Consider the following 27,717-nt stretch of genomic DNA (forward strand, 5'->3'; position numbering starts at 1 on the left):
GGTTATAGTAAACCAGCAGTGGTGCAACGGAAACTATTACTGGATTCCCAGGAATCGTTCAAATTACAGACCATTTGAGCGTTACTCGTCTGGACAGGAGTGGGCATGGTGGCTGTTGTATTCATTCCCGACGCAATTTCTGTGCTTGATCTTCAATGTGAGGGTACTATTGATACTGTGAACTTTCCGTGTTTCATCAGAAAGGTTCAAAGCACAGACCATTTGAAGCGTTTCTCCTTTGGACAGAAATCACCATGGTGCCTGTTGTATTCAATCCCGATGCAATTTCTGTTTCATCGTCTAACTGAAGTTCCATGGGTAACAGTAAACCGGCAATTGTGCATCGGAAATTAGTACTGCACTCCTAGGAAAGGCTCCAAGTACAGACCCTTTGGAGCGTTACTCGCCTGGATGGAAGTAGGGTGGTGACTGTTGTATTGAATCCAGATGCAATTTTAGTGTTTCAGCGTCATCTTAAACTGTTACTGAACTCCCAGGAAAGGTTCCAAGCACAGACCGTTTGAAGAGTTACTCGCCCGGACAGAAGTAGGCATAGTGCCTGTTGTATAAAATCCCGATGTAATTTATGAGTGTCGTCGTCAATGTGAAGGTACATGGGTTACAGTGAACCTGCAGTGGTGCTTCGCAAACTACTACTGGACTCCTAGAAATGGTTTCAAGTACACACCGTTTGTAGCGTTACTCGCGTGGACAGAAGTCGCCATGGTGTCTGTTGTATTTAATCCCGATGCAATTTCTATGTTTCATCGTCAATGTTAAGGTCGAAGGATTACAGCAAACCTGCAGTGGTGCATCGGAAACTACTACTGGACATCCAGGAAAGGTTCCAAGCAAAGACCGCTTGAAGACCTACTCACCTGCACAGAAGTCACTGTGGTGCCAGCTGTATACAACACCGATGTAAATTCTGTGCTTCATGGACAATGTGAAGGTGCAATAGTTACAGTAAACCTGCAGTGGATCATCAAAAACTACTACTGTACTCCTAGGAAGGTTCCGATCACAGACCGTTTGATGCGTTAGTCGCCTGGACAGAAGTGGGCATGGCGCCTTCTATATTTATTATCGACGCAATTTCTGTGTTTCAGCGTCAATTTGAAGGTCCAAGGGTTACAATAATTTTGCAGTGGCGTATCTTAAACTATTACTGGACTCCCAGGAAAAGTTAACAGTACAGACCGTTTGGAGCGTCAATCGCCTGGATAGAAGTATGCATGAGCCTGTTGTGTGCATTCCCGATGAAATTTCTGTGCTTCAACTTCAATGTGAGGTTCCTATTGACTCCCTGGAACGTTTCCAAGTACAGACCGATCCCCGATGCAATATCTGTGTTTCATCTGCATGTGAGGGTCCCAGGGTTACAGCAAACCTGCAGCGGTTTATCGGGAAATACTACTGGACTCCCAACAAGGTTCCAAGAACAGACCGTTTGAAGCGTTACTCGTTTGGACAGAAATCAGCATGGTGTCTCTTGATTTCAATTCCGATGACATTTCTGTGTTTCGTCGTAAATATGAAGACCCAAGGATTACACTAAATCTGCAGTGGTGCATTGGAAGCAACTACTGGACTCGCAGGAACGATTCCAATCGCAGACCGATTGACGCGTTACTCGCCTGGACAGAAGTGGGCATAGTGCTTCTTATTTTCAATCCCGATGCAATTTCTGTGTTTCAGCGTCAATGCGAAGGTCCTGTGGTTACTGTAAACATGCATTGTGCTCCGGAAACTACTACTTGTGTATGCTCCAAGCAGAGATCGTTTTAAGGCAATACTCCCCTGGACATATATCTGCCTGGAGCCTGCTGAATTCAATATCGGTGGAATATCTGTGTTTCATCGACAATGTGAAGGTGAAACAGTAACATTAATCCATCAGTGGTGCATTGGAATTAACTACTGGACTCTCAGGTAAGGTTCCAAGCACAGAACGTTTGAAGCATTACTCGTCAGGAGAGAAGTCGGCATGGTGCCTGTTGTATTCATTCCCGATTTAATTTCTGTTTTTCATCGTCAATGGGAAGGTCCTACTGTTACTGTAAACCTGCCGTGTCGCATCGCAAACTACTACTTGTCTGTTAGGAAAGGTTCCAAGCACAGACCGTTTGAAGTGTTACTCACCAGGACAGAAATCTGCATGGTACATGATGTATTCAATCCAAATGCAATTTCTGTGTCATCGTAATTGTGAAGGAACAGGGGTGACAGTAAACCTGCAGTGTTGCATTGGAAACTACTACCGGACTTCCAGGAAAGGTTCCAAGCACAGACCGTTCGAAGCGTTACTCCCCTGGACGTCACCATTCTGCCTACTGTATTCAATCTCGATGGAATTTCTGTATTTAATCTTCAATGGGAAGGTCCTACGGTTACTGTAAACCTGCCGTGTTGCATCGGAAACTACTCCTTGTCTCCCAGGAAAGGTTCCAAGCACAGACTGTTTGAAACGTTACTCACCAGGACAGAAGTCTCCATGGGCCCCGTTGTGTTCAAACCTGATGCAAATTCAGTGTTTCATCGTCAACGTGACGGTGCAATAGAACAGTAAACCTGCAGTGGTGCATTGGAAACAGCTACTGGACTCCCAGGTAAGTTTCCAATCACAGATAGTTTGAAGCGTTACTCGCCTGTACAGAGGTAGGCATGGAGACTGATGTTTTCAATCCGATGCTATTTCTGTTTCATCGTCAATGTGAAATTCCAAGGGTTACAGTAAACCTGCAGGGCTGCTTCGGAAACTACTACTGGACTCCCACTAAAGGTTCCTAAAACAGACCGTTTGAAGCGTTACTCGTCTGGACTGAAATCGGCATGGTGCATGTTGAATTCAATCCCGATGACTTTTTTGTGTTTCATCGTCAATTCGAAGGCCAAGGATTGCATTTAATCTGCAGTGGTGCATTGGAAACAACTACTGGACTCCCAGGAACGGTTCCAATCGCAGACCGATTGACGCGTTACTCGCCTGGACAGAAGTGGGCATAGTGCCTGTTATATTCGATTCAGATGCAATATAATCGTCAATGTGGTCCAATAGTTACAGTAAACCTGCTGTGGTGCATCGGAAACAACTACTGGACTCCTAGGACAGTTCCCAAGCACAGACCGTTTGAAGTGGTACTCGCCTCGAAGAGAAGTCGCATGGAGCCTGTTGTATTCGATTCCGTTGCATCTTGATACTTCTTGGAAAAAGCTGTTAATGCTATGTTCTGAGATGGTTCACTTGCAGGTTTTCTGCCGGTGTCTGTCCATTTTCCATAAGAACTGCTAGATGTTGCACTGTGGGTTCGCGTTCGTGTGTGGGAAAACCGAAAATCCGCCATTCTGCTTCGTTACTGTTCATATATTTTCCTATCTGGTACATGAAGGTCTCGTCGTTTCTGTTGTGTGGTTCGGTATTTTCGGCTATTTGAAATACCGCCATGTCACTTCCTTTTTTCACATATGGGATGCATTTCAGTTAATTGAAGTATTCTACGTTTATGAGTGCCTGGAACATTTCGAAAAGTTTGATGTTATGTGGTCCTACCCACTGCTTATCTATTATCAGTTTGTCGCTGCCTCGTTCTATTTTTGCTGTACAGCCACCGTTTTTGGTCATCTTTTGTATTTCAGGTAGCCATCAACTAAGGTTTGTGTGTCGTCCAAGTGCGGTTATGGGTATCTATTCTGTACGTTTTCCGTCACTCATACATGGCGAATTGGTGTTTAATGGCCCCAGTGTCCATGAGTCATGTTTTTCACTGTTATATAGTGCAGTTCCGGATCTTCTTGTGGACTGAGAAATTCAGCTTGGATGATTCTGTCGATATCCGTAGAATGAATTCCATCGTACAGCTGCATGAGATTGTGTGAATGAGGCTGTCCTCGTTTTAGCCATTCAATAGTGTATACCCAACATGTAATGGTTCCAAAGATGTATTTTGTGACGACTTCAGTAAATGTCATTTGTTTTTGTCAGAAAACTCGGACTATTTTGTCGTGTCGATGCATGAGTGCTTGCCGTATCTTAGCTGTTATTTGATTACTGGCCATGACGAGTTGCATATCAATACAAGGAAGAGGTCGGGTGGTTCATATTTTCATACGTAGATAATGGCATCTTCAGCACATTTGTCATGTGCCTCAACCTTTTTATGATTGATAAGGTTTAGATTAACATTCTTCCAATGTCGTCAACGTTCCTGTCATTTATGATTGTGTGTCGAGGGTGAATATATTTTTCTGTGCGTAGTTTATTCTGATTCAGTCTTGTGTAAAGCATTCGTAACGCCTCTATTTTTGCACACAAACTACCAAGAATTGTTGGAATAACCGTCGTGTGTTGTGAATGCGATTGTATGTTTGATTGTCCCTGATCATTAAGCGGTAAGCACAGAACTCCTTGGAAGTGATTCTTTGTTTCTATGCATGTTTCAGGTTGGATTTGTTGCCACTAAAGTGATACCCGTATTCACCGTGCAAAAATACGAGGGCCATTCGGAATGCAAGGTCCGATCGGTCGCGAAAATGAAACAACTGTGAAAATCAAAAACGTTTTATCTACAACGGTCAGCTACATTCCCATCGAAAACACTATAGGAGAGTCCTCAATACCCTTGCAGACTGCGGCCGAGAATTGCCTTGAAGAACGAAATGCATGACAGTTATGCTACGTGGGCTGCACGACAGTAGGTGAAATCTCCCACCGGTCTCTTACACTTGGTTGGAGACACTACTTTCTAGACATGTTTACTTGCTCACTGTGCGCTCAGAATCGAAAAGAGCGATGTGGCGCTATCGAAGGGAATGCTAGGGGCACTCCTGCACACAACCGTGCAAAGCCTCAGCGGATTTTCACTACGGTTTCCATTTCGCGCCAGATAAGACGTTATTTTTCCAAATAGCCCTCGTATTAAAGGATACTGGAGAGCATCATGTGAACGTTGTGTCTCTGCAATGCGTTGTAGTCCTTCTCTTCTTCGTTGTACAATTGATATGGCTTGTGTTTTCATTGCCCACATTTACGATGGCGACTTCATCTATCTGAGGTGCATTAAATCGACTTTCGTGTTCTCTGGCTCTGTTTGAATATGTGAATTAGCTGCTTGTATTTGAGTAACATCCTCTGTACCATTGTTGGTCACTTCCTGTTTCTTCGTTTCCTGTGATGTATGTTCGCAGAAATGTATGGTCTTCATTGGGTAGCGTTAATAATGATGCAATTTAGTGATAGATTTGTCCTTGGATGGAAAAAAATATAATCATTTTCTTTTCTGTTAGTGTTGATCGAAGGGATACCGAAAGAAGTCATTTGGAGGAAGGCGTTGTACGCTTTGTAGTTTGAAGAAAGTGTTTTGGTTCTTTAGCTTCTTCGGTCTTGTAGCGTAAAAATGCCTGCGGCGCTGCTACCAGGGGCTGTAATCGAATTTTTCTATTTATGCAACAGTATCCTTGTGTTTCTCCGCTGAATTTTTTTCGCGTTGCAAAATTGGCAGGTGTTATACACTTTTCCTATCACGACGTGTTTGTAACACTCTGTCGAAGGGTCGTAATGGAATACTTCATTTGTTAGGTTGTACTGTTTACTTGTCCTAGTCCGCGCTTCTCGTAGGGTCACATTTTCTGGGCTGGCTTGAGTTAGCAGTCTTTTATTGTAAGATTTTGTCGCAATTCTTGATTCTTCAGTCCATTCTTTTCGTTGTTCTTCGGTTTCTCTGCTCCTCACGGTGTTCATTCTCGTTCGTTGGGAACTGAAATGTCCTTCGCGCTTTTCGTCTGCTTAGTTTCTTCGCTGCCCTTTTTTGTTTTCTCAGTTTTGCTTCACAACTCGCAAGATCTCCTCCTCTTTCAGGTTCGGCTATTGTCTAAAATATAAGTCAAAACGACTTTTTACTAACAAATACGCTAAGTCCACTTTTTAAACTTTTCGCACTTTGTTTTTTTTCAGTCACTGTATCGTTTTGAATACTCACACTTCACTGTTTGTTGTTATTCACTCAGCAGTACTTTTTCTGTTTCTCCTCTCGTCACTGGTAAGAAACTAACATTCGAACCCACTAAGGGTGTTGCTTTATATGCCTACCAATGGGCAACTCCACCATTGGCGGGTTCCAGAACATATCAAATAGGCTTGGAAAGGCATTCCAAAACATTAGTTCTGAAATTTTCCGTAATGATCTGGGATGGTCCGAGAGTTTTCAAAACATTTTGGAGTCTTCCTGAATGTTCCAGTGATTCCGGAACATTCCAGATCATTGTGGAACATTCTGGAATGTTGTGGAATGCTCTCGAATATTCTAGAATGTTCTGGAACACTCTAGAGTACTCTCGAATGTCCTAGAAACTTCTAGAGTGCGAAACATTCCAGCCCTTATGTCTTGAAACGCTCGCCCTTCAGATAAGAACGGGAACCTTCTTCATGGATGTGGAATAGAAAGCTACCACGCCATATAACTCCCTTGTTCACACCGGGACTTGTTTTGAGTTTTAGCGGCAAACACGTTGCATACTTACTTTCATAAACTGTATTGATTATCCATCTTTCCCTATAGCTGGCCCCTGTATTCATCAGAATGCCATACATATTGCGCCATTTTACATTGTAGATTGCTCCTTCCAGGGCGATAAATCCTATGAACGTGTCTTGATTTTTTTTTGTTTTGTTTTGCTTCAGTTATCAATAGCAGTGTCAGAACTGTCTCTGGTGCCTTTATCTTCCCTAAAGCCAAACTGATGGCCGTGTAATAGGTTTTTAGTTGTTAGTAACTTGGATGCATGTTAAGTTATTTTTGCGGTATTTCTCTCATTTCTGTAATTCTGTGGATGATATTTTTCTGAAAGTCTGAGTCCCACCTAGTGAACAAAATACTGGAGTACGGAATATCACAGCAGCTTTGCAATGGGACTGAAGAGTTTGTAGCAAACGGAAGGCAACCTGTCTTTCTCAATGGAGAAAAATGTTCCGATGGAATTACGGAACTTCGGACACAGCCCAAGAGTGTGTTAATGGAGCACTACTTATAACATCATACAAGTGACCTGGTGGATAACGTTCTACGTTCCACAAGGTAATTTCACGGAAGGTTATGTCGCATAGACAACTAGCAACGCCAGAAAATTTTGTCGACATGCTGGAAGGATTGCAGATGATCGACGGATGGTGCAGTGATTGACAACTGACCACTAATACACGCAAACATAAAGTATTTCGCAGATGTAGGTGGAAAGTGGCATTATTGTATGGTTACAGGACTAAACAACATTCATTGGAAGCAGATACATCCATAAAGCGGTTTACAGTGGAAAACGAAAATGTCGTCCACCCAAAAAGGAAGTAGCTTACAAAACCGTCGTTCGACAAAAATCTGAATACTGGTCGACAGTCTATGGTCAGTACAAGATAGAGAAAATACAAGGAAGAACAGCGCGTTTCTTTACATGTTCATTTAGTGTCCATCACCAGTTGAAGACTCTGCAAGAGACACGTTCTGCACCACTCTGAGGTTTACTGTTAAATTTCTGAGAGTGTACATTCCGTAGAATAGTCAGTCCACGTATACATACCTAGATGTCGTCGTAACTGTGCATAACGCTAAAGTACATAGTAGCAGTGTATTGCAAAAAAAAAGATGTCACCTTTCGACATGAGTGGCCAGAAGAACGGTAGGAAGGGAGAAGCATTCTGCAATTCTGCAAGAAAAGTAAAAGAGGTGTGGGACACAAAGAGCAAACGTGAAGTGAAGGCTTTGGAGAAACAGGAAGAAGCATAGAGGCGTGTAGGGACGTCACCGCAATATAGGGTGGGCCAATAGATGATTTTGTTGAGTCCATTTTCACCCAAGGGAAAGGAAAGAAAGTTTCTGGGCCCGTACCACATAGTTCATGAAAGAGATTAGAGGGATTCACACGGAGACTTATCAGAAATCGTTCTGCCCACGAATCTTTCACTACTGGAACACAGAAAGATTTAAATGACAATGGTCTACAAGTACCCTCCGACACACAAAATGGAGAAAATACAAGGATTGTAGACTTAGATATAGATGTAGATGTCATAACCTAAATCCAAAAGCATAGCCTATTTTAATACAGCTACATTATTTTCCTCGTTTTACGAGGAGAATTCATTAAGCAAGACAACACAGTTTTTTGTTATAGTTGCGTGATTTTATTCAGGATTTCAATATTCCATGTATTTACCCACTCTTCTGTCTACAAATCCCTGTTTCTCAACACCATCTTCGTTCAGTGCTACGGCCTTACGCCACCTCATTAAGAAGCCCTGTATGGCCTCATGATACCACACTACTGGTCGACGTCGGACCCAGCTTCTCGCTGTGTCAACAACCTGCCAATCATCAACTTACTGCTTCCGGTGGAGTGCATCCTTCACTGGGTCCAACAGGTGAAATGCGGAAAGTGGAAGATCCGGCCTGTAGGGTGAATGTGGAAGAACCGTCCAAAGAAGTTTTATGAATTCCTCTCGGCTAGCAAACTTGTGTGGGGCCTTGCATTGTCATGGAGAGGGAGTTCGTTTGCTTTTTTGTCGCGGCGAACCAGCTGAAATAGTTTCTTCAATTTCCTGGGGGCAGCACAATAGACTCAAAAGTTGATTGTTGCACCATGAGGTAGGACATCAAATAGAGGGTCCCAGAAGACAATCGGCATAACTTCACCAGCTAAGAGGGCGACTTCGACATTTTTCTTCGGAGGGGAGGTGGTGTGATGTCGCTCCATCGATTGCCGTTTTGTTTCCGGTTCGAAACGATGAACCCATGACTCGTCGCCTGTGACGATGTTCACCAAAACATGTGTCGATCAGCCACGCAACGCGCAAGTAGCTCCACACTGAATGTCCTTCGTTGTTCTTCACGGTCGTCTGTTAGGCGACGTGGAACCCAACGGGAACACACATTTCAGTACCCCAACTGGCGGACGAGTGTTTCGGCACTACCAGCAGAGACGTCCAGTTGAGCAGCGAGGTGTTTGAGTGACATCTGTCGATCACTTCGAATAAGACCGTTCGCACGTTTCGTCACTGCAGGAGTTAAAGCTGTACGTGGCTGGTCAGCACACGGGAGATCGGACAGGTTTGTGCAATCTTGCCGTGATGCCAGACGCCTCACCCAACGTGTCACCGTGCTTTTGTTCCCCGTGGTGTCCCCACATACAGTGCGATAGCGGCTATGAATATCTGCGACGCTCTGGTTTCCCGCCAAAAGAAACACAGCTCACTGCTTGGAACGCACCTCTATTACGAGAGCCGTTGTGAAGGCTACATATTGAGCTGCCACCTATCGGAACTTCATGAAACTATAGGGCCTGAAGCAGGAATATTCCACTATGTCCTATAATAAAATATGCTTTCTTTCAACTGAAGCTGACTGAGAAGAGAAAGTGTTGCACAACTTGCTGAACTCCCGTTATACTTTTGTTGCGTTGATCTTTTGATCTCGTTACGACACGCTATTCATTCCATTCAGTAGCCCTTTCATATCTTTCGCCGTCTCTGAAAGAATTAAAATGTCAGTGAAAATTCCAAAGTTACTGGTTCTTCTCCCTGAAGTCTAATTCCCTTTCCCAATTTCTCCTTTGCCCCCCGTACTTTTTGCTCAATGTACGGGGAGAACATATTAAGGGATAGGCTAAAACCCTTCTCTTTCCCTTCTTAACTACAGAATTCCCTTCCCACCCATCAATTTTATAGCCACATTGTGTATGCAGAGTTAGATAGATAAACAACCTGCCATTATGATAAAAAACCAGCTATTATGTGTATTTTATACCTGCTACCTTCTAAATTTTAAAAAATCTAGGCTCAATGTAACGTTAAATTTGTTTTCTGTCCACCTACAAAACGTGTGTTCTATTAAGAACGGTGAAGGGTGACTTGAGGCTACGTAAACCGGTAGCAACGTGGAAACAACGTGGCTCAGAGGAGGTAGCAGGGAGACGCTGTGGCAGCATGGATACCATACAAATCAGCGGCGTGGAGACGACGTGGCACAGAGGCAAGCAACACGGTGGCGCTGTGGCGCGAAAGTTGAGACACATAAACGATGCTGACGTCACTGTTGTCAGGGCAGCGCTGCAATGGCTGCGGTTGGGTCAGGCAGTGGTCTGGACAGGCATAAACGCGGAACTAAACTGCAGCATGGACAGACACCTTAATTAACTGGGCGGTGCTGCAAAAACTGTAGCGTGGGCAAGTGGCAGCATGGGCACGGAAGCCCACTGAAAACTGTGACACAGGCAGGCTTCTGCGTGAATGCGGCAGTCCTGTAACAAGTGAACATGGACAGGCAGAGACAAAGATGCAGTAGCCCATCAAAAAACTGTGGCACGAGCTGGTGGTGGCGAGGAAGGGGCAGCGTATGACAACTGCAGCACGACGGTAGAGACACAGGCGTGGGAACCCTGTGAAGACTGAGGCGCGAACATGTGGTGGCACAAAACTTGTCACTCAGAGATCGTGGCATAATAACATGCCGGCGCTTAGTCTACGTATACCCACCGCAGTGTCGCTTATCCCGCTACGTGCTGACACATCAAATGTGCTCCAACACACAACGGCGGCACTGCTACCACCGTTGCAGCTACTGCTCTGTCTGTAACTCAAGGCACCTCACTAATTGACCCTTGCTAGGGTCTCAAAACATTTATTCGGATGCCTGATGCAGATCTGTCACAGAAGAAGCAATACAGTTGCTACTCTGTCGGCTGCAAACGCTTAATCCCGGAGGACCCTCAAATAGCAACTTCACTGGGGTTCTCCGTAATTGATAAATCGCGTGAAACAATTAGTAGTAACTTCAGATCAATTTTCTGCTGTCTAACCAACAGAGGGTGAATGCGCAACATAGAATTTGTACGTAGGTCATCTGGAAATTGCGGGTTTGTTTGTATGCTTGAAACCGGGTAGTCAAGGGAAGGCAGGATTCGGTTACTATTGTGGACGCTGCCGTAATCAGTTACTTTACAGTTACACAGAATTTATTTTAAACCAGTAATTCTGGACTCAACAATAAATAAAAACACCACACGTTATTAATGAAGGAATAAACTGTGTAAATAATAGTGTTTTCAGTGAGTTACAATTTGGCAAATCACCATTAAATACAGATATTGCAGATAATGTTTTAAAAGCAGGCCACTGTGATCTGGGCAGAAGGTCTTACGGGCCAAGAATGGCAATAAATTAAGAATTGTTTAAAAATCGCTGCAACTTAAAAATTACAGGTATTGATATATTAAAGGCAAGTCGCCACAAACACGGCAGAAGGTATCAGATGCCAGCAATGGCAGTATATAGGGCTTTAAAAACTTAATGCGTAAATACAAATACCAGATTAGAATTTTAAGGCTAGTGACAACAATCCCCGTTGAATGCCTTACACGCCCAGAACGGCAATAATATTAAAAAAATTAGAGACCTGCTGTAAAACGGCAAATACAGTAGCAAAGATTAGCCGGCCGGAGTGGCCGAGCGGTTAAAGGCGCTACAGTCTGAAACCGCACGACCGCTACGGTCGCAGGTTCGAATCCTGCCTCGGGCATGGATGTGTGTGATGTCCTTAGGTTAGTTAGGTTTAAGTAGTTCTAAGTTCTGGGGGACTTATGACCGCAGCAGTTGAGTCTCATAGTGCTCAGAGCCATTTGAACCATTTGAGTAGCAAAGATTGATTAAAAAACAAGCAACTGAGCACCATCCCGGTGAAATAAGATGATGGTAAACTTTGTAGCACAACCCTTAACATCCACCGAACACTACGCTGCTAGATTAACTTCAGAAGGCGACCAGAACTGTTAACTAGACATATATAGCCCTTAATGTAGGCAAGAAAATGGTTCAAATGGCACTGAGCACTATGGGACTTAACGTATGAGGTCATCAGCCCCTAGAACTTAGAACTACTTAAACCTAACTAACCTAAGGACATCACACACATCCATGCCCGAGGCAGGATTCGAACCTGCGACCGTAGCGGTCGCGCGGTTCCAGACAGTAGCGCCTAGAACCGCTCGGCCATCCCGGCCGGCTAATGTAGGCATTACAAGGTATTGTAATAAATAATACAATAATAAAACACAAGGACCAGTCCATAAGTTCCTTAAAGGGTACTGAGGCATATTATACCCGCAGAAGGCGTGGTCTGAAGGAGCGTTACCATAAACTACCGGCCATCAGGCATCCTTTTAGAATACACATGTCTTACAAGAACCAAGGGGCCACAGACGGTGCTCCAGGAATCGACCTCTGAGTAGGTCTGGCAACAAACACTTTCGAGGGGGTTGGGATAGGCAGTCAAGAGTTGCATTCACTTCACAAGATGGTAACTCAAACTAGTGGCAGTCTAGCGAATGACTACTGATAATCTTGCTGAAGCTACCTGACGTCCGATAAACCAAATGCAACGATGGAACAATACGCCAAAGCCGGAAGCGGCGGTCTGCACTACGTCCACAGAATACTGTGTTTAGAGGGCCCAGAACGAGAAAGGAAACACTACCACCAGGCTAGAAGAATCACCAACTGGCCCACAATCAAGAAAGCTGTCAAAACTACACGCCTTACCGGACAGCAAAGGGAAGGCCAGAAAACGTACACTGCCGTTACATACACTAACCCCCGGGGCAAATAACTAAGGCGTTAGCGGTCACCAGGCCAGAAAAATTACCGCTGGTTGAACTTAACAAATTCTGACAAGTTGAACGCAGTAAATAGTAATAAGTCGAGGGAAGCTAATCAGTTCCGCCTTCCCCAAGCACTCCACTCGCTGCTCTTCGCCTCGGCGACATTACAAGCAGTAACACGAACCCAAATCACTGGAGAGTCGCGAGATATCACAATGGTGGAGTTTTCTCTACTTGGATTGAAATGCACTCATCTTAAAGCTTGCTGGATCCGGTTTACGACTCGGTCGTGCACCCTCGTGACCACAGCCATTCCATCGAGCACTCCATACATTCTGCCAGCGGACCTGGCTCCTCCTGAGTCCCCAACCGAACTGGCCCACTCACACGACCCGGAAAACAAAGACGACGCCCCTTAGATAGGGCAACAGTTACTACATATCGATAACCGCCACTGCTGCCACTAGCGGACAGGCAACGCTTGCGAAACTGAGTGACGCCAGTTAACATGAGAAGAAGGCCAACAACCGCAACCGTTCCAACTAAACGACACCGTCTGGCCTTCAACAAAAGGCGGAAATTAACAAACAGCACCAACGTGAGCCGCAGCACGGCACAATGCTGTTGCTTTGAGCCCTTAGAGAAGTTTGGCATACCTAGCGTAAAATCAGTGAATGTTTGAACAGACTATTAAACAGACGTAACTTGCCTCGAATGGTGTCCTTACACAGACTAGTACTTGAATACAGTATGCAATTAGAAATCAGTTAAATGTTGTAGCATGACTAGCAGAGCATTCACAAACAAAAACTGATGTTATTCAAAATTGTTGTGCTGCGCACTCAGATAAATCAAACTGAACAAAATTTTTAGAGTTCAAGAATTTCATCCAAAACTACGTACAATGACAAATTCACGATGCCAAAGTTCAGTCACTGATAGCTGTGGTGGCATTTACTGATCTCTTTACACTGAACAGCTGGTAATATTGACACTATTCTGTGTAAAGAGAAACGTAAATTTGAACACAGCACAGAGTATAAAGAAATTCTACTCCCCCCTTCCTATTATGGTTGAGTGAAAGTCAAGGTTCGTTGCCGCAAGAGAGCTACGTATCCCAACACACTGCTGTAGCATAATGCTATGTGCCTGCTTGGGCACCATAACCCACCTACCCAGCCGGTAACAAAATGATCCTACAGTAACCAGAGACGCCGCGACATATGGCGTACACAACAAACACCTTAGACACGTATACAAACTCGCTGTCCTGTCAGGTTAGACGTCGAATCGGCAAGTCATTGAGTAAGCTTGCGGCCTAGTGTGGCCTCCTACAGTGAGGTCACCACCACTAAGCATTAATCGTGGCAGCACAAAGAGTCGAACTGATTGTCTCCCAGCACCGAGCCACTGAGCACCTGCCACTGAGCAAACCAGACGCAGGTTCAGGATGTTGTGCATAGGGCTTTCGCCCGACTGGTCTGCTACTCTCCTTACACCTGCGGTATGTGTGCAGCCTAAATTAGAAGGCACCATATGGGCAGATGATAGATCCACAATAAAGCACGCTGACCAGGCAAGCAGGCGGCAGAGTGCGGACTACAAGAGGTCACTGGCCTTGCGGGCTTGTTTGGTTCTGCTAGCCAATTGAAAACAACTGATTCATATAGCATTACTGCGCTGCTCGGATATTGCTGCAGGCACTGGGCCACCCCTACAAGACTTCCATTGTGCCTCTGGACCAGGTGCTAACTGCACTCCCAGTTCTTCAATGAAACTCTGTTTGGACACTTCTCAACCCCCGACGTCGTTCCGTGTGACAGTTGGAATGCCTAGGAAAGAAAACTGTGGAAAGCATCACTGAAGGCTTCCTACAGAGCTCTGTTTGTGGGTGAGAATTCTGGGATGTTGGCGTAGAACCATTACCGAACTAACTTAAAAATATAACTAGCACTCCGTCCTCAGGCCACAAGTGGCACCATCGGGACCATCCGACCACCGTGTCATCCTCATTTGAGGATGAAAATAGGAGGGGCGTGTGGTCAGCACAACGCTCTCCCGGTCGTTATGATAGTTTTCTTTGGCCGAAGCCGCTGCTGTTCGGCCAAGTAACTCCTCCATTGGCATCACGAGGTTGAGTGCAACCCGAAAAATGGCAACAGCGCATGGCGGCTCGGATGGTCACCAATCCAAGTGCCGGCCACGCCAGACAGTGCTTTACTTCGGTGATCTGACGGAAACCGGTGCATCCACTGTGGAAAGGCAGTTGCTACAATATAACTAATTATTTTAAAATTATATTTTTGTGCGGATCCGCTCCCTCAGCTTCCTTTGAAAATGAAAACGTGTCCAGGTAGGCTGCATTCTTTTTATCAGTACGATATAGGCCAGATTCAATCTTTCATCTATTTCAAGCTTTCAGCTTCATTTCACAGTATAATACCAACGATATATTACAATGTAAAATAAAGGTGGACGCTTAAGGTATGTGCTTGAAAATGACCAAAGGCTGAAATTAGCCAATCGCAAAGATAATAAAAAGAATACAGTCTATCTGAAACATGCTTAATGGACTGTGCGGCTGGTCCCGGCGGAGGTTCGAGTCCTCCCTCGGGCATGGGCGTGTATGTTTGTCCTTAGGATAATTTAGGTTAAGTAGTGTATAAGCTTGGGGACTGATGACCTTCGCAGTTAAGTCCCATAAGATTTCACACACTACTGAACATTTTTGGAACATGATTGTACTCCTGAAATGTAGAAAATATCAGAAGCGGCGTAGTCTATGCAGATGCCTGTCAAATAAATTGTAGTATCTGCCAGCACAAGGGCAAAGTGCGAGGAAAATATTGTGAAGTTCTAGAAACAGACTAATTGGTGTGCAGAAAATAAACTGAAGATAGCAGCACACATAAAAGCTTATGTGTTACTGAAAGGAGCGTTATCAAGATCGATAAAACCCAAAATCAGAATAAATGACCAATCTGTTAAGAGAAAAATACACTCCTGGAAATGGAAAAAAGAACACATTGACACCGGTGTGTCAGACCCACCATACTTGCTCCGGACACTGCGAGAGGGCTGTACAAGCAATGATCACACGCACGGCACAGTGGACACACCAGGAACCGCGGTGTTGGCCGTCGAATGGCGCTAGCTGCGCAGCATTTGTGCACCGCCGCCGTCAGTGTCAGCCAGTTTGCCGTGGCATACGGAGCTCCATCGCAGTCTTTAACACTGGTAGCATGCCGCGACAGCGTGGACGTGAACCGTATGTGCAGTTGACGGACTTTGAGCGAGGGCGTATAGTGGGCATGCGGGAGGCCGGGTGGACGTACCGCCGAATTGCTCAACACGTGGGGCGTGAGGTCTCCACAGTACATCGATGTTGTCGCCAGTGGTCGGCGGAAGGTGCACGTGCCCGTCGACCTGGGACCGGACCGCAGCGACGCACGGATGCACGCCAAGACCGTAGGATCCTACGCAGTGCCGTAGGGGACCGCACCGCCACTTCCCAGCAAATTAGGGACACTGTTGCTCCTGGGGTATCGGCGAGGACCATTCGCAACCGTCTCCATGAAGCTGGGCTACGGTCCCGCACACCGTTAGGCCGTCTTCCGCTCACGCCCCAACATCGTGCAGCCCGCCTCCAGTGGTGTCGCGACAGGCGTGAATGGAGGGACGAATGGAGACGTGTCGTCTTCAGCGATGAGAGTCGCTTCTGCCTTGGTGCCAATGATGGTCGTATGCGTGTTTGGCGCCGTGCAGGTGAGCGCCACAATCAGGACTGCATACGACCGAGGCACACAGGGCCAACACCCGGCATCATGGTGTGGGGAGCGATCTCCTACACTGGCCGTACACCACTGGTGATCGTCGAGGGGACACTGAATAGTGCACGGTACATCCAAACCGTCATCGAACCCATCGTTCTACCATTCCTAGACCGGCAAGGGAACTTGCTGTTCCAACAGGACAATGCACGTCCGCATGTATCCCGTGCCACCCAACGTGCTCTAGAAGGTGTAAGTCAACTACCCTGGCCAGCAAGATCTCCGGATCTGTCCCCCATTGAGCATGTTTGGGACTGGATGAAGCGTCTTCTCACGCGGTCTGCACGTCGAGCACGAACGCTGGTCCAACTGAGGCGCCAAGTGGAAATGGCATGGCAAGCCGTTCCACAGGACTACATCCACCATCTCTACGATCGTCTCCATGGGAGAATAGCAGCCTGCATTGCTGCGAAAGGTGGATATACACTGTACTAGTGCCGACATTGTGCATGCTCTGTTGCCTGTGTCTATGTGCCTGTGGTTCTGTCAGTGCGATCGTGTGATGTATCTGACCCCAGGAATGTGTCAATAAAGTTTCCCCTTCCTGGGACAATGAATTCACGGTGTTCTTATTTCAATTTCCATGAGTGTACATACGTACCTTTGGTATAAACAAGAGCGAAAAATCAAAACTTTCGTCCACGCAAGGAAATCGTTTGCCAAAGAGGCATCAAAGTTCTGCATGAAATGCAGCAATTGGCGGAAGAAGCTTTAAGCTACCTATAAGTGCAATAATAACGCATCCAACGCATTGCAATTCGTTATCGTGGGCAACAGGCCGAGTGTATGAGCTCATATAGTCCGTGCCGGAAAGGTAAAGACAGCACAGGCTCTTCGGTGAGAACAAGTAGTGCTGTGCATTACAGGCGCGTACAGAACTAGGCTTATTACCCGTGAACCTAGCCATAAGAAAGAGAAAAGCACAACATTAATTCACAAAGGGCGGTTAATATAACGTAGAGCAGATACTGGACACAAGAGCCATGTCGGAAAAGGAAGTAATTCAGTAAAGGCATGTATTGATAGAAGATGGCAAAAAATCTGAAACAGGTCAGAAAGAAGGAGGAGAACCTATTAGTTCCTTCTTGACAGAATAGGAAGGCCGAGGACATCATATTTCTTTCCAATCAAGGAATACATAAATTACCTGTTGCGATATGATCCATATTCCACCTATAAACTGAAAATACACCAATGGCCCACAAACGGTTGTGAATGTGGAACATTCGGCACCCCGGACCACATCGTTCGGGAGTTTGTGGTTAAACATGATGTCGCAGACCATAATAGGGATGTCTTTGGTAATAAACCGGTCTACAACATAATAAGGAAAGAGGAACAGTGACACTAGCTGAACTTAATGACAGTCAAAATATCAACTTATGTACTGCAAGACTATACGTCGCGGAGATAACCAAGAAGAAGCCGTACATTAGTATAATATGCACCAAGACAGATCATCTAACTACATAACCTTTCGGAATCAGTGAGAAATTAGCGTCAGGGAGCACCACGCTAGATTTCCTGAGACCTTGACAGCCAGCTACCATCTCTACATCAAGAATGGCATGACAGCACTGACCTCACGAGAGGTGCCTCGGGGTGCCAGGAACTATGCAACCAGACGAAGTGAAGAAATGTGGTGTTGTGCAATAGACCAGTAGCATTAACCTTGAGGATCCAGATGAACCCATATCTGTGCACCATATGGAAAAAGGGTGGTATGCATATTTTTTAAGAATGTTTAAGGTTCTATGCCTCAACCGGTAAAAGCGAGAACCTTATACGATCACTGTGTTGTATGTCTGTCCAACTGTTCAAATTATCTTTGGAACGGGTAGACGTATCAAGTTGAAATTTCGGTCGCATATTCAAAAATTGAAGCTTCTAAGTCAATGCGATCAAAAGAAACGGCCATTTATGTCACATATTCTGATACTCAGAAAATCAGTCATCAAAGCCTACAGCGTACTTCCCGAGAAGCAGGGTAGAACTTCACCAGAAAACGAAGAAAACCGAAAATTGTGAGTTCGTAATTACATCAAACGGAAAAAAGTTGTCGTTTGTTATCCGTCTGTCAGTTCGTCTGTCAGGCATTCTTTTTTTCAGGAACGGGTACATGTAGCAAGTTGAAATTTATGCCACGTACTAAGATATATATCTGTAGTCACGGACGAAACCCAGATGATGAATAAAAACCTTAGTTTTATCTCTCACCATCGGGCCCAAAGTGTAGCTGTACTTAGCCCAGTTAGCCTCGTATCTGCAAGTGCTACTTTCAGGAAAGAGTTTCTTCATATGGCTTAGTTTCACGTTTGATAACGTAGTAAACTATTTCATTATATGATGCTATCTACTATCTATTTGGAACTGTTTTGAACTGTAATTGTATTTTATTCCGCACCATGCCACCCAAATGCTTTTTAAGCAATGATGACCAATATACTGTTTGAGTGTAGCCCGTAAATTTCCGTTTGATGGGTTATACCAAGCGTTTTCTTTTATTTTACTTTAACTGCAGTTTGCCCCTAAGGTAACTAATTTTATATATGTACTTAAAGCATGTTACATCTGGTTACAGTTAAGACATTTGAAAATGGCTGCAAAACCAAAACTGTGTAGTGCTGAGAAATAAAGAGTTATTTTAATCAGAATTACGACAGTCAGTGCAGTGAAAGGTCACTCAAGAACGGAAGAGTCGAAGAGCTTCTGGAAGGAAAATATGACGAAACCGCAGTTATGAAGGGACTGTTGCTGGTACTACATAGGTCGTAACGAGATAAGAACAACTTGAAGCAGAAGAGCAGACCATTCACTCACAAACATCGTATTCGGCAACACAAAGGTAAATAACTGCTAGGCCGTGTACACTGGGCACTAACATCAAACCTCCTGTGTTAGAAGAAATATACGAGTTAAGGAACAGGGTGGGAGCTTGACAACGTTCAAAGCATCACTGCCACCAAATAGCGATTGTAATCTTAATTAATGTGTTATTAAAAACGTTTGCCGCTGTGGGAGTTATCATAAGACGTATCAGTAGAGCGTATGAGCGGTAGCTGGATGTGCCCTGTTTTCTACATTTCAGGCACAATCACAAATATAGTGGTTCCTTAAACATTTATGTGGTGAATGTGATGATGTGATTAAACAGAACACAAAAACTGTTTGCCATTATCTCCAATCCAAATTCTTTCTCGTGTGTTCCACATGACTCATCGTACTCCAGTGATAGAAATTACGAGAGTGGCAATGTGCGTATCAGAAGTATTTACTGTTAAAATTACGAAAATGCATGTTCCTAAAAGATGGCTCTGAGCACTATCGGACTTAACTTCTGAGGTCATCTGTCCCCTAGAACTTAGAACTACTTAAACCTATCTAACCTAAGGACATCAAACATATCCATGCCCGAGGCAGGATTCGAACCTGCGACGGTAGCGGTCGCGTGGTTCCAGACTGTAGTGCCTAGAGCCGCTCGGCCACTGCGGCCGGCTGTTCCTAAAAATTGGAAATTTGTGATAAGGACTATGGGAGCAAACTGCTGAGGTCATCGGTCCCAGGGCTTACATACTACTTAATCTAACTTGAACTAACTTACGCTAAGGACCAACACACACACCCATGCCCGAGGGAGGCCTCGAACCTCTGACGGGGGCGTATGTTCCTTTTCCTAGATAACTTTTATTACTTTTCCTAGATAAGTCTCATGAAATGACCATGAGGGTGAAATTAAAGAGACTCGAGCTCATAAACAGACTTACCAACTGTCGTAGTCTCTGCGCATTGCTTATCCCCTTACTCTATGGCCCACGCAGTTAACTTTCGTCGCGGCCGGTACTTTGGCCTCAAAAGTGGTGGAAAAAACCGTCCAGTTATAATCGATGCCGATCCTGAATAACCAACATTTTTCGGTATCTTTGTCTGGCCTCGGTTACAAGAGACGGTTTTATTTACTAAGAATAACCGGGTAAAGAGACCGAAATATCAGTTACCCACAGCAACATTGCTAAAATTTTTGATTTTTAAATAAATCTTTTTTAAACAACGAGTAATTTTTATTTGTAAAATTTCCATTGCTATGAAATATTGCTTTATAATAGAACACGGGAAAAGCAACCAGTGCTGTTTAATGAGAATGACAACAGAAACGAGCAACAAACACATGGCGTAAGAATTGCTGCAGCGTTGCGGAGACAGTAATGTGCATATCACAACGTGTTGCCTACTGGATGGTACACGTGCACATGCAGTGTGCACGACGTGCCACATCTCTGTTTGGTAGTTTCTCACTGTCTTACAAGGACATAAGTTTTATTATAGAAAGGCACTATCTTTAGTCGGGACGTATTTTACGAAGTGCTGTATCAGTGAAGTATAATGCACTATTTGCTTTAAAGGACTGAAAATGGGAGGAACCGCAACGAACTTGCGACATCATATGAGGAGAAAATTTAAACCTTAACAATTAATCAATAGTTTACGATAAAAATCGAAAGTAGCTAATCTGCTTCCTGTTTCTACATACTATGTCTTCATCTCCTACTAGCCCTTGGAAATTGACAAATTCATACGAAAAAGGGAGTTCTCCAATCTCAGTTTCCACCCTTTGGCATTGACTGTTTATAATGCCCAACTGGTGGTATTATGAATCGCGGTTACACGATTCTTGACCAGTGTTTCAAAACATTAGCATCAATTGGAGAATACTGGAAATTCAGTGTAGTTACAAGTCAGTAATGGAAGTACTAGGTGATTATTTCACCCGTTTCATGCTCGACCGTTTCGGCATCCCTTTACCGCCAAGCACGAGCAGAAACAATTTTTTTTCTGACCGTGCTGCCTCCCTTCACCTACAAACGAGTCCGTTTCTTCGCCCTAGTTTTGCCTTACGTCATAAGTTAAATATCTCATCTCTTCATAGTTTCCACTTTTTACCTTAGTGTTAGGGGCGACGTACAAACGCTACCCAGCGATCTCGGCCCGCCCCATACTAACAGGATTCCTGTGTAATGATTTCAATTTAATATTTCTACGTGGTTCTGCAGGAAATGAACGTTGTCCCAGTTATTCCTATCGGACGGTTTTATTCTATGTCTATTCATGTATGTTGCCGTGGCAGGAACGCAATTGCTCACGGTCTCACCAAGCGCTAACGTCTACTATGTTTCTGAACGGCAGTACAATGAGCGAAGACTCTATTTTATTCTGGACATTAAATTAGTTACTCTTCTAGGTTCCCTGTTTTGATGTAGTTGCTCTGGAATAAAGTTGCCATTACTTTCGTCAAAACCATCCTTAAGTTTCATTTCTACGCCTGTGGGATCATGCCGACTAACGTTCGTGGCCTTTTCATGGTATTTCGTTATTATTTGATTCATCTATTTGTTTAAATCTGTGTACGCTTAGAAGCGTTTTTACAGTGCTAGGACACGAAATCGATTTGCGTAGTACTAGTTACTAAGTATAAAGAAGGAAAATAAAGTTATTGCTTCAGCACCATTCACGACTGGGAGAGCAAAAGTTCAATGTGACTGTGTTATCGAAACACCCTCTGCCAAATGCAGGAACGTGACTTGGGTAGACGTTGACGCAAAATATTTCCGGGATCGGAGCAACACACTGAATCCCTCTTCTTAACACAGGGCGAATCTGTCACTACTGACAACATTTCGGAGAATGTTCAGGAATATTTTCTACTTGTTGTGTCCTCGCCAATGGACGCAACCGGAGGTGGCTCACTGAGACAGTAACCGACTGGCACCACAGGCGCGGCCCAATCAACAATCAGCCGCTGCCAAAGATATGGACTTCCACGTTGTGATAAACGGCAGCCACACGCAGCAACTGGTGGTTCATGTTCGGCGTTGATGTACGACAGTTCTAGTACGGTGTTCCAGGGTTGGTATTTGTATCTACACTTCGTAGTGCGGATCATCCTGTGAGACTTAATCTACACGTGGAGTCGCCTATAGCCCTCGTTTAGAGACAAGTGTATATTAGAAGGATTGGCAGTGTGGCCCCCAGAACAGACAATGTCTCGTTCACACTGCATTCAGTAACGCATAGCTTGACAGACCACTGCTTAGTTGTATCTGTCCACAAGCACGCCCAACGTGCTGCTGTCCGACGTTAGTTAAGTATCGCAACGCAATAAAGTGAATGTCTGTCTGTGAGTAATTTGTTTGCACTGTCACAGCTTCTCCGTCCACCTTGGAGTGGCTAAACCTAATACACCACGTGCAAGCCGATCTACACAACAATCCGAACACGTGACTTAGCCCCCCGTGGTAACGTAAGATCGTTTGATTTTTTGTGTACCTTTACCTTAACAACAGTTATAATGTCGACGATAAGCGTTATGACTTGTTTGGAAACGAACTTCTTGCGTTCAATCTTGATGCTGACAACAGCAGTGCCCGCTTTACATTTAGCATTCAAGCCTGCATTCAAGTTGGCCGAAATGCATCTCGTGTACGAGTTCACTGAGAGCGTTGGAAGTAAGCTACCATGATACTATGCTGAATTACCTATTACAGTTCTCTTTCATGACACAGTTTTACGTGTACAATTCAGATTTTCCCTTATAATAAAAAGAGAATTGCATAGTCTATAGGCTTACAATGTTGATGATTCTGGAAATATCGTTTTTGTGTTGCTACATTCTCTTGTCACTTTGTTCGTTATCCGCTCTCCTCCTGGCTTCTGTCTGTACGGATGCGTGTAATATTGTTTCTTTCTGTTTTCGACAGTAATAAGTACGGCCAAGTAGACACACTGAACTGTGCTTATTCACTTTCCTGAAACTAATAGTATATTTCTATTTCAGCCTATAGTTAGGAAATGTCGGTGATATTGTTTCATTATCACAATAAGACAGCTTGGGCGTCAGGTGTTTAGTAGTCATGACGGCTATCACATTGACATTTTCACTAAATCTATTTACTTATCTACTAAATTTCGTAATTACATAGAACCTGCTCGTTGGCTTCTTTAACAAAATCCGATGCACCAGAGCAAACAAGACTCGCTCACGGAAAATACAGGGTGTCCCAGAACTCTTTCCCTGACTACAAACATAAATAATGCGGAAAATAGCACGTATCTTTCATCCTGAAGGGTAGGTAACATTTTTGTGTACACACACACACACACACACAAACACAATAAAACACAATAAATTTCGACTTTTGCTACTTCTGTTGCCCGAAGAATATCCAGCGATATTCCAATTCCACTCATGTGTTGTTCAACATTTCCTAAGGGACGGATGTAGTAACGTCAGTAATTTTGTCCAATAATGTTGCGACGTCGTTCACTGGTGTTTGGAAAAACACCTTGACGTAACCCCAGAAAGAGAAATCCAGCGGTGTTTCGTCCGGTGATCGCGGAGGCCCGTTGACGACACCGCCACTCCCGATCCATCTTTCTGGAAATTTCATAGCCAAATACGCACGAATTTGTAACCGCTAATGATGTGGTGCACCATCTTGTTAGAAAATGCCCTGAATATGTGGCACAACAAGTAATTCATTGGCTGTGATCTTACCGTGCGTAAGACAGCAACACAAGTTCGGCTCTGACGATCTCGAGCACAGCGTGGAGATTATCGGAACCAGCGTGGAGATTCTCGGAACCCCAGATTCTAGGACTGAGTTGGCTGACAAGACGGTTCAAATGAAATGTGGCCACATCTGAGAAAAGGGCACGTTTCAGATAGTCACCATCGTACTCAGTTTCAGCCAGCAAGCAACAGAAAATTCAAAACGAGTACCGTAATCCGTTGGTAGGAGGGACTGCACGATCTGGAATTTGTGCGCACCGAAAAGAAGTCGCTCGTGTAGGATACGGTGCACTGATGTCTTCGGAATCTGCAGCTCAAGTTGCGGACTGACTTCTTACCACTTCCAACGGAGGCGCCTCTCATTGTCTGATATGTCTGCGCACTATGCCCAGGCTTGCCTGTTTTATGGAGATAAGCTTCCTGTTTCCTTAAACTTACGGTACCACAGCTTGATACTTTTACAATCTCGCGGCTGTTTTTGGTATGCCACCTGATATTTCCTCTGGTTTGTTTTTGGCGACTCTGTTTTGTGATGCCACAGGACACATTGGGCATTCTTCTGGTTTGAGTACGTGTGTTCGCAAATGTTGTCGGATTCCGCTGGTGTTACATCACTGTACACATTAACAAAGAGAATGTAAGTATATATGTCCACAAAAACATGAATATGTCACATGCAATAAAAGAAGAAAAGTATTTGTGTGTGTGTGTGCGTCGAATTTATGCCGTATTAATGTTTGTATTCAGGAAAAGACTTCTAGGACACCCACCACTTAAAATTCACGATCACAGAATAAGTGACCAATCCAGCTACTTCTAAAACCAAATATTTCGTGTTTTTCATTTAACACTTCATGTGGGTCATGAATGTAACAATTACTTTACAAAGCTTTTGGACTGATTCGAAATTATTTTCACAGAAATTACGACTCCATTATACCAAAATATTCACGGGTTACGTCCGAACAAATTTCGAAGGCTATTCCGTGGATTCGGTTTCACCCTATTTATAAGTGAGTTAATTCCAGTCTTATGATGTAGTTCCTTGGGTCCATATTAAGTCAATAACACACTGAGTTCCTTGTCACCGTAATTACTATCTTCTTCAGAAGTGCGGCTGCATTCCCGTCCTTTTCAAATATAGTTTAGTTTCTCATCCATTGCATTGACCTTTATTAGTCGTGAAACGTAGATCACGTGTACAATAAAGCAGTATTGAATCTTCCCTGCTGTCATCCTTAATTATCTCCTAGAAGTATGAAGTCTATTTGGAAATTAAGCTCAAAATGTTCAAATGTGTGTGAAATCTTATGGGACTTAACTGCTAAGGTCATCAGTCCCTAAGTTTACACACCACTTAACCTAAATTATCCTAAGAACAAACACACACACCCGTGCCCGAGGGAGGACTCGAACCTCCGCCGGGACCAACCGCTCAGTCCATGACTGCAGCGCCCCAGACCGCTCGGCTAATCCCGCATGGCTGAAAAGTTAATGCCCGATCGAACGCGAAATGGAAATGACAACTAAAATTCGATAAAGCCTTGCATAGATGTGATGGATAGCGTCTCTAGTATTCTCGTCGGTCGTGTCTCGTCGCTCTTTATAGTTATGAGCCCACAGTGAGCCCTTAATGATGCCTAAAAATAATGTCTTCCACAAAGTATGAATGCCTGTGACAGATTTCGCCTGATTTCATGAAGCCCACACAACATAGCTGTCAGGGATTTCCTTCTTCATGACAGTCCCCGGCCGCACACTGCAATGGCAATGAGGATGCTCATGCAGCGTATTCTATGGGATTTATTTGTACACACACAATATACAGTCCGGACTTGGCCCCCTCCGATTTTCCTCGATCCTTCGTAAACTGCAGGCTATGAAGAGGGAATTTTGGCACAGATAACAAGCTGCAAATCAGCGTAGAGAACTGGTAGAAAGCGCAGGCGGCTGCCTTCTGTGACGAGGGTATTAGAAAATTGGTACAATGCTACGACAAATGCCTTAGTCGCAGCAGCAACAATATAGAGAAGTAGGATGTCAAATCAAACACCTTTCATCCGTCTAATTTAAAAACTTATTTTATGTGGCTACCAGTTTCAGCAATTTACTACTCCATCATCATAAACATGTTCATCTAACAGTCGGCGTATGATGGTTGAAGTGATCGCTATAGCAAGCAGAAATCTACTAATACCAGTATTGGTGGCGGCCCTTGTTTTGAGTAGAACCGAGGTGGAATCTTGCTACACGCCGGTTAGTTTCCTGAAACATATTTATCTAACAGTCGGCATATGATGGTTGAAGTGATCGCTATAGCAAGCAGAAATCTACTAATAGTAGTATTGCTGACCCCTGTTTTGACCAGAACCGGGGTGTGGAATCTTTCTACACGTCGGTCACGGCCCTGAAGATGGCGAAGTAAATTGCTAAAACTAATAGCCAAATAAAATTTAAGTTTGATTTGACCTCCTATGCCGAACAGCCAAGTCCAGCAACAATCTCTGAAAAGATGGACATACAGAGACTGGATGTAGAGAAGTCGGTGTAGCGTGCAGATAACTGTTGAAAATAAAACATTTTTGATACACGCTGTGCTTTCCGGATAGTCCTCGTATATTACGGAATCGATTTATTACCTTATACTTCCAGGCAACAGTTTCCCAAGCTCAGTCTAGACATAGCGAGTCAGTAAAGTGAAATCTAAAGAAGAAAATGATTTCTGGTCCGATGAATCTGGAGTAATAGCAAAAATAGCAGAAAATGGTATACCGGAATTACGATTCGTTATGAATAAGAAGATAGGGTAGAGAGTGTGTTACTGTCAACTATCCAATGACAGAGTTGTTCTCGTCAGCACTTACTGCAGACCAACACCGACAACAATGGCCAAGTGTACATGCCGACGTCGCTAGCAGACGATGAAGAGATAAAGAACGTATATGAGGATCTTGAAGGGGTAATTTAGTACTTAAAGACAAATGAAAGTCTAAGAGTCGTGGGGGTCTGAAATGCTGTTGTAGGGAAAGGAGTAGAAGGAAGGGTTACTAGAGAATAAGGGCTTGACAGAAGGAATGAGAGAGGAGAAAGTCTAATTCAGTTCTGTAATAACTTTCACCAAGTAGTGGCGAATAGTCTGTTCAAGATCATAAGGGAAAGAGGTGCACTTGGGAAAGGCCGGGATATACGGGATGATTCCAGCTAGATTACATCGTGGTCAGGCAGAGATTCCGAAACCAGATATTGGACTGTAAGGCACCCCGAGGAGCAGATGCAGTCTCAAATCATAATATAATAATGATGGAGAGTGGTCCAAACTTCAAGAGACTATTCATGAAGAATCAATGTGCAAAAAGGGGAGTACGGAAATCGTAAGGAATGAAGATGTGTGCTCGAAGCTCTCTGAGACTATAGATACTACGATAATGAATACCTCAGCCGGTAGTTTAGTTGAAGAGAAATGGACATATCTAAGAATAGCAGTCACGGAAGTTGGGAAGATATCTCTGAGTATAATATGGGTAACAGAGGATCAGTTGATCTACGAGAGAAGGAAGTACAGAAATGCGCAGAGAAATTACGGAATAATACAGAAATAAATAATTAGGTAATTCAGTAAAGCTAAGGCGAAATGGCTGCATGAAAAAGGTGAAGAAATCGAAAATGAAGTGATTGTCGAAAAAACTG

Source organism: Schistocerca piceifrons, chromosome 2 (genome assembly GCF_021461385.2).
Source record: "Schistocerca piceifrons isolate TAMUIC-IGC-003096 chromosome 2, iqSchPice1.1, whole genome shotgun sequence".
NCBI lineage: Eukaryota > Metazoa > Arthropoda > Insecta > Orthoptera > Acrididae > Schistocerca > Schistocerca piceifrons.